This window comes from Thalia democratica, chromosome 7 (genome assembly GCF_965202585.1).
Source record: "Thalia democratica chromosome 7, ktThaDemo2.hap1.1, whole genome shotgun sequence".
NCBI lineage: Eukaryota > Metazoa > Chordata > Thaliacea > Salpida > Salpidae > Thalia > Thalia democratica.
In genome coordinates, this window is record NC_139171.1 from 52382356 (window position 1) to 52391467 (window position 9112).

The following is a 9112-nucleotide window of genomic DNA, read 5'->3' on the forward strand; positions in this document are numbered from 1 at the left end:
CCTTAGTGGATCAGATAAATCTTCGTATGACATTTCAAAGCAATTCAACCTTTAATTACAACATTAGTTAAATATACTTGTACTTGATAATTATAAAGTCAAGACAATTTGAATTTTAACAAAAAAAGTACTTAAATAATAAACCCAAAAATAATAATCTGTTTTTATTTATAAATCACAATAAAAAATATTTTGAACAGATTGATTTTAATTTTTTGAATCATTAAAAATTTGCCGTTGCATTACTCACATTCCTTCCACATGATCTTTATGAGGCGGCAACTTTCTGAAGTGGTAAAGAGGGAGACCTGACACGTATGGACACATGTAATCGGTAAACATTTGCAGCTTCTGACCAGCAGAATGTTTGCCCATTCGCCTGAAGAACTCGTTGTTAATGGAATTCTGCAAACTCAATGGAGGTCGCCACGGCATACCTTCGTTTTCGTGTTCAGTCTATATATATTATTGTAGTAACATCACTCGTACACAACAAAATGAATGGTGTAAGTAGTCTACTTGATCCAAAATCCGGATCTGGAAATAGCTTGCAAAGATCCGACCGGAACCAGATAGGACCTTTTTGTAATCTAAACCCAACCGAAGCCGGTTCTTAATTTTCTTTCAAATCAAAATCCGGATCTTGGCAAGCTATGGCCAGATCAGGTATTTTGGTTCGGTAACTTGTAAATTATCTTGTATTTTATAAACATCCCCTAAAAACTTTAAAACAGTATAATTAGATGAAAAGTAGAGGTTGTTTTATAACTTTATGATATTAAACTATAAATGATTTACAAAAAATAATTTACATAATATGTAGTATAGATAAGTATGACTTTAATAAAACTCACCATTTTTTCAGTTATGGACTCCAAACCTTCAATGAATTGATCTTCGGTGAGTTTATGAACAGTTCTCTTGAAACTGGCCGTATCAAGAGACAACAAATTTGAATCAAATAGAGCTCCTACCGCTTCCTTGCTCAGTTCTTGAACTTGTTCTTCCTGTTAATAATTGCTTACTTTAACGAATATTGTAAGTCTTAATCTATACACTATACTAAGCTTATAAACAAATACAAAAGTGTTTAAATAAAATCGTCAAATAAACAAACTTAAAATAAAGTATTACAAACGAGGGCTTCCTTAAATTCATATTTACTTAAAAACTTTCTTAAATATTCTCAACTTCAGATTATGTTTATAAAAACTTACTCCCAGATTCCTTATCAACATAGAAGGCAAAGCTTTAACGTCATCTAGTTTAAGCATACCGAAAGAGCTCTCGCCTTTCAGCGCAGTCAGAACTCGATTTGTTTCCATACTACCTTTGCCTGACTGCTTATTCATGCTGAAATAAAATCAGAATAAACAAAATTAATTCATCACTAGTGCAAAATTGTTATTTATTGATCAGTAGAAAAAAAGGCAAAATTATAACACTTGTGTGAAAAATTTGCCTGACATCAGTACTGATAAAAAGTTTCACCTTTTAAATATTTAATATAAGTTTATAAATTTATTTTGTTAATCGTTAAATTTTAAAACTGTATTAACTCGTAATTATTTTAGTTAACTTTTAAATATAAGAAAGTATAATAAATATTGTTCAAACTCACTATTTTGCAACACTGGCATCTTCAAAAACTAAAACATCTATAAAAAAGAAATGAGTTATTTACTAACTGGTTATGAAATTTTAAGTATAATCGTAGTTAAGAGAAACTTAAAACAGAGTCAGCTTGTACTGAAATAATCTAATTTTAAGAAACAAAACCTAAATAAAGTTATAAAAGAGACTATTTTACATACAACACGCTGTTATAAAAAGTCAATACAAAATCTAATTGTTACTAACTAATCTTGGTAAACTCTTCCGTGTTTATCCCTGACGAAATTTTAACCGTAGGCCGTCTGACGGGAGCGCTTCCGAATATGGCTCCGAAATTCGGTCCTTGATCCGAAACTTTACCTGTGACCTCGAAGTGCACATTTTCAAAAACCGTATCGATCTTGTTCAAGCCGTGGTCGATAAACTTTTGGAAGACGGGACTTGTCATGGAGTTATAGTGGAGCATGTACTTCAATCGCATAGAGACGTGTTCTGCAAAACAACCAGGATCAGATTTTGTGAACAAGGATAGTTAGGAAATAGAAATAAATCAAACCTGAATTCATGCCAAGCGCTGATCTGACTGCGACATCTTTCTCCAGTCTGCTCAATCCACTGAACATTGCGGGTCTTGTTGCAAGGGTGAATGAGTTCATTGAACCCATGAGAGCCATGAAAGATGCGTCCAAACCGTCCTAAGCAAAATGAATAATAAAAATTCGAAATATTTTATTAAAGTTTGATAAGACATTTTGCTATAAAAAAACAATATTTTGTGCATTAACAACTTTTTTAATTTGTGAATAATACTTAAAGTTACGTTATAGTTTGATTAATAAACACTTTGTTACTCATTAAAGCACTATAATTAAAAGAAAGTCATATTAAAGTTAACACAAGTGTAGACAAAACTACTTTGTAAGCTGATTTAGACAACAGTCTGAATGCATTTTCATCAATCAAAGATGATTGGGTATGGTCTACTTGTTTCAATTCCTTGCTATCAAAAGCACCTGCAATTTTACAGACATTTATAAAAATGTGTTGTTTTGAAATAACAGTTTGCATAATTGTTAATGATACCAATAAAAAACTTAATTCTCTCGTGTGCTAATATAGATAGTTAAAAATTATATCATTTTTAAAAAGGTTATGAGAATTAAATTTTATTTTTGAAAAAATAGTGTAAAACAATACAGTTATTCTGAACAATTAAATTTTAAGTTTTGAACTCTACTCAAAATATTTTATACTAACCAACAATTACACCCAGGTGTTTCAAAACTTTTCCTTTAAACATATTTTCACTGAAAACTTGGTAGGCGCGCAATTTCAATGCATTAAGTTGGTTTCTATTGAAACATCTCAACTTTCCTATCATGCGTAGAGATTGTCTGCAAAATAACAATTTAATTTGGTTCAAAATTAATTTGATCTAAGTGAGCTGTTTCTAGTTAACATGTAAATGTTTAAAAAAAAAACAAAACTTTTGTGAAACACTTTAATTTTGTTTTCGGTACATAGACATATGAATATGCTTTTTCAGCTGTTTATGATTTGTTGTACATAATAATAATAAAATAATACATTTTTATAGGTTATTCACCTATATCATTTAAGCTAGTAAAAAAGGTTAACCTTTTATCAGTAATCAAAAACTAAAAACCAATAACCTTAAAATATATATTATCCTTCGTATCCATTAAAGTGAATTATCATAAAATTCTGAACCACTAACCTAAAAGCGGTTTCGGAAATATTTCCCAGAGAAATTGGGCTGGCAGCACACAGAATGTGGCCGGCTGCTAACATTTCAGATGTTTCGAAATTCTCAACTTCTGCTGACCACAGATCATTGTAGTTGTGCAAAATTGCTCGTTTCTATTTATTGGTAAATTTCATAAACATAAAATAGTTGATAACCTGATTATAAATACATAAAATATTTAAAAAACTTATACCATACTCAATAATAATTTTATCTATTAACAAGCAAGCCAGTTTATTTTCCAATCATATTACTGCTCTGACAATCTTTTAAAAATAATAGGAGAAAACATAAACGACTTTTGAAGTTATTAGCGATCAGTTTTCGCTCTTTAGCATAAACTACCTGCTCATCAGACCAAGTGAAACGAGAAAACCGTTGCAAAACGTCAAAGTCCAAATTTGTAAGAGCTCTCAGGTCTTGTACTGTTAGCATGGGCGACACGTAGCCAAGATCCATCAAATATTCTTTCGGCAAAGATTCGAAGTTAAGTGAAGTCTGCAAAAATAGAAATAAAAGAATCTGTTTTGAAGCTGTTATTGTTTTTTAACATCAAGATTAAGAAAACTATGATGACTAATTTAGTTTTTATACTATATTTACACAAAAAAATATTTTTTGACTTAAAAATTAAATTTTAAATCACCATATTTCTCAGAAATTTAAGTTTATCTGCAGTCCACCCTGGATACTTTCCAAGTCTGTTTAAGAACATGAGGAACATTTGTTTAGAATCAAACTTAGGATAGTCTTCAACCTCAATTCCAATAACTGCCGGACCATACTTTTCAACACAAAGCAATGGGCAAGTGTTTTCTAAATAGTATTTAAAAGTAGTTAGCAACACAATTTATAAAAATCTTGAATGATTAACAGTTATTTTTGACTTTATAACATCAATCGATTGTTTTAAACTTCTAAAAAAGTACAAAAGTTTATCTTATGTTAAAAAACTCTTACCATCGAACAGAGTGAAGCTTTCATCATCATCAATACTCATTTGATAAGACTTCATGGGTTTTGCTTCATACTGGTCATCCTTTACAGCTTGTCTTTTTATAACTCTTCTATCAAAATCTGTTGGGACTTGATCATTGTTATCGTTATTCAATAAGCCAATAAGTTCTTCCTCATCATTCCTGTCTCTATTTTCTTCATTATCATGATGTTCTTTATGATCACCATTCCAATCACTATGTTCTTCTTTAGCATGATGTTCTTTATGATCATCATTCCAGTCACCATTATCATCATTCCAATCACTATGTTCTTCTTTAGCATGATGTTCTTTATGATCATCATTCCAGTCACTATTGTTATCATTCCAATCACTATGTTCTTCGTAATCATTATGTTTTTTATGATCATCATCCCACTCTCTACGTTCATCATGATCATCATTCCAGTCACCATGTTGAATTACATCCCAAAGTTTATTATAAGTGGGCAATAGCTCTTCACTCAACACTTCAGCTATTTTGTTCACAAAACCATGGACAACCGTAGGTTCCAAGTTCACGGAACCGCTGCTGCCCACTTCGCCGATAAACTGTTGCACTTCTTTTCGGTGCACTGCTATAAGCTCCTGCGAGATATCAAGGATTTCGTAGAGACTCATCAGATATTTTTGCGTTGAATAGAAAAATTTTTTGAGAATACCAGAGAGTGCTTCCAAATTGTTTCTGTGTGTTTCTTGGTCTGGCGAGGCGAGAGCCGTGATGTCTTGAACAACTTCTTCAAAGTACGCGTCATCGAAAGTCGACTGCGCATTATTCAATTCGCTTCTCAGTTTTTCTATGAGGTCCGTCTGAGATGGCATAGCTGCAAGTGTTCTTTCCAATCCTTCGTGAGATATTTCGCTCACTTCTCTGACCATGGCCGCCACTTCGTCAATTCCTCGGAATCCGTTATCATGACTAACAACAGCTGAGTTGATTTCAGGCAGTTCAATTGTATCTTCCACCAACACTTGGTGAACGAAATCAAGGCAAGTATTGTCCAGCTTGTAAAACTTTCTAGCCAAGCTTATGTGATTAACACGCATTTTGTTTTTGATCTCATTGAGGTACCGCTCGTTCAATACGTTATTCGTCATCATATCCTGCGTGATGTCCTCGAGCGCACGAAGATAATCGACACGCTTCAAAAGACGGAACGGCTTGATGCTTTCAGATCCCAAAGCAGCTTCGTAATTGCAGACGCCAGGAGTCACGAGTCTGTCTACAATGACGTCGACCTGCCCAATCGTTTCAAGCTCAAATTCTACTATCGAGAAAACAAAGTCTTCGCCGATTTCGTCGTCAACAACTAAATCAACAAGCTCAATAAATTTGTTAACTTTGTCAATCACAGAACGGTTCACCTTGTAAAACGGTTCGTAATCGTTGAGCATGTCTAGAACTTTTACCAAGTGGTAGTACTTCTCTGACTCATCTTCCACTCTTTGCTTGTATGCTGCATAGTCAGACTCTGAAAATGCATCGGACTCTTCAAGCTGTAAGACAAAAATGACACTTGGTGCATGTTCCGGGTTTGCATACAAAGCTTGGGTGAGCTGACCCAGCTTGTCACCGTAAACTGAATGCAAACGTAGAAGTTCTCTGTAGTCTCTCTCATTTTCAAAGTTATCGCCGCTGATTGCAGAAAACTCTTGCATGTACCTCATCATTGCTTCGAAATCAAGCTTTCGAGTGATGGAAAACAAACTTTCGACGTCATCTGCTTCAAAAGGTTTAAGTTCAACGAGTTGATTGTGTAAACGCTGAGGACTCACAAACTCTTTTACTCTGTGGAAAGCGTAAAAGTGAACAAAGTTGTCATTATCCAAAGTGTTTCCCAAGGATGAACTATCCCACTGACTATTTGCACTTCTAACAACATCTTCAAAATCACCTAGAGCAACATTGAAAACAAAACTGTTTTCAGGAACACTCTGTAACAAATCGATGAAAGTAGACAAAAGTTGAAAGGGCTCAACCACAGGTTGACCACTAAAATTTTCTACATTTTCATCATCTTCCGTTTCTTCTGAGCTCCTAGACTTAATCTCGGAAAGTGTTTCTACTTGAGTTTGTAACTCTTCTGAGAATCTAGTGTCTAAACCTGCTTTTTCTTTTCTCAAAACAGCCTCCAAATTCTCTTTGTCATAAGAATCTTCGTTGGGGGAGCTAATTTTGTAGATGCTATCTAGCTCAAGCACAACATGCTTTAGCCCGTTCAAACCTGTGTGCTGTGCATTTTTAATACTTTTAACGAGATAAAACAAATCAGAAAACTCTACAACATTGTAGCCTGAAGTACTGTTGCCTCCACCTCGCGTTTCGGACCTCAAATGGCTTGCAATATCTTCTAACAAATTATCAAAGGAGTTGATAGAAGGCACAAACTTGTTCCCGATGGTTTCTAAAAGCCGAGCAGCTGATTTGGTATCATAGTTTTGAGAATAATGATCCCTATTTCTATTAAACCCAATGTCCTGTCCTACGCTAACATACTGCATAATTCGGTTGATAAAATACATGTCTCGAGATAAAATTTGGTCCAAGTTATTCCAAATACTATTAGGTACAACAAACTCTGGATCATCATAAACGTTTGACTCCCAGTCTCTTGAAATTCTATGATCATCATTCCAGTCACTATGCTCTTCATCATCGAAGTAACCACTTGTAGATTCTTGGTTACCATTTTCACTGCTTCCAATGTTAGGTTTGGGTCTTACAGCACTTCCCTGACCATCAGAACCAGACGTTGAAGCTACCTTATTGCTTGAACCATCAAAACTGGATTCTTGGTTACCATTTACACTACTTCCAATGTTAGGTTTGGGTCTTTCAGCATTTCCTTGACCATCAGAACCAGACGTTGAGGCTTCCTTATTGCTTGAACCATCAAAACTGGATTCTTGGTTACCATTTACACTACTTTCAATGTTAGGTTTGGGTCTTTCAGCACTTTCTTGACCATCAGAACCAGACGTTGAGGCTTCCTTATTGCTTGAACCATCAAAACTGGATTCTTGGTTACCATTTACACTACTTCCAATGTTAGGTTTGGGTTTTTCAGCATTTCCTTGACCATCAGAACCAGACGTTGAGGCTTCCTTATTGCTTGAACCATCAAAACTGGATTCTTGGTTACCATTTACACTACTTCCAATGTTAGGTTTGGGTCTTTCAACACTTTCTTGACCATCAGAACCAGACGTTGAGGCTACCTTATTGCTTGAACCATCAAAACTGGATTCTTGGTTACCATTTACACTACTTCCAATGTTAGGTTTGGGTTTTTCAGCACTTTCTTGACCATCAGAACCAGACGTTGAGGCTTCCTTATTGCTTGAACCATCAACATCGGGTGTCAATTTTTTTGCCTGCCTGGCAAACCGAATCAAAGAATCAAAAGCGTCACGGTCGCCCGACGTCACTTCTGCCCGTACACGATGGAAAATTTCTGACAGCTGCTGGTCGTCCAACGATCCCTTCAACACTTTCATGCGTTCCAGCTGAGAGAGCGCTTGAGCCATGCTGTCGGGACTCGACGCTTCAACTCTGATGTTTTCGAGAATTTCTTGCAAATCGACGATGGACTTGACCCAATCGTACAAGTTGCCGAGCACGTTGGCGCTGTCGGGAAACTCCACGTTGTCGGTTTGCATCATTCCGATCAGCTCCAGCATGGCGTTCAAACCGTTCGTCTGACTGCTTTTGTACACATTGAGCAAGGTGGCTTGGTCGAGCCTTAAATTTCGTAACAAACTGAACAATTTTTCATTTACTCTTAGGAGGTCATCGGTAAGAACGTCTATCATCGACCACAATAGTTGATCGTCAGTATGATCGGCTTTATCCGCACCACTTCTGATGGTGTCTTTCCAAAACTGCGAGCTGTCATGCTCACCTTCTTCAAAGCTACGGTGAATGGCGTCGGAAAAGTCTTGGTGTGTGAGTTTTGCGTACAAGATTTCCATTACCTGCCACAGATCTTCAGTGATCAAACGGACCATTTCATCCAACTGCTCGTGATCTATCTCCAAATGAGTTACTCCAGACACATCAACTCTTTCTATCATCCTTATGAGCTCTGAAAGTTGAGCGGGTCTGGGGAAACGACGTTCGTTGAGTTTTATTGAAGCCACAACTAACTGGACATTGTCTGTCAGCTCTCCAGCTACATTTCTAAGCATTTTGACGAACGCATTGATAAAGTCGAACCCATCAATTTGCCTGTTGAGACTTTTCAAACTGCAAAGCTCTCTCATGCTTCTATCATTGTAAGCTAGATCTATGAACTCTTTTATAGTTGTCTTTAAACTTCGCAAAAGATTAATATCCCACTTAGTTAATTCTCCGGTATTGATAAGTGCATTTACTAATTTATCAAGATGCGGGTTTGTCTCATCCCAAACATTCTTCAAAACACTCACAATGCGTTCATGCAAGTCGCAAACTGACTGGCTTCCGTCGAAAACCCTTGCAAACGTAGTTACCAGTTTTTGAACTGCAGGAGTGGTATCCCGGAGTACAGAGCGCAAAAATTCAAACAGATGTTCAATTTCGTAACTGCTTTCTTCGTCAAGCTCTCCTAGATCTTGTATCAGTTGCTTGATTTCGGGGATGAGGCGGTCAATTATTATGTCCCACAAGTCTCCCACCACTTCGGCTTCGCTCATTTTTACTCGACCGGACTTCAGGGCGAACTTCGCGAAATCTTCGACAGTTGGCGCAGAAC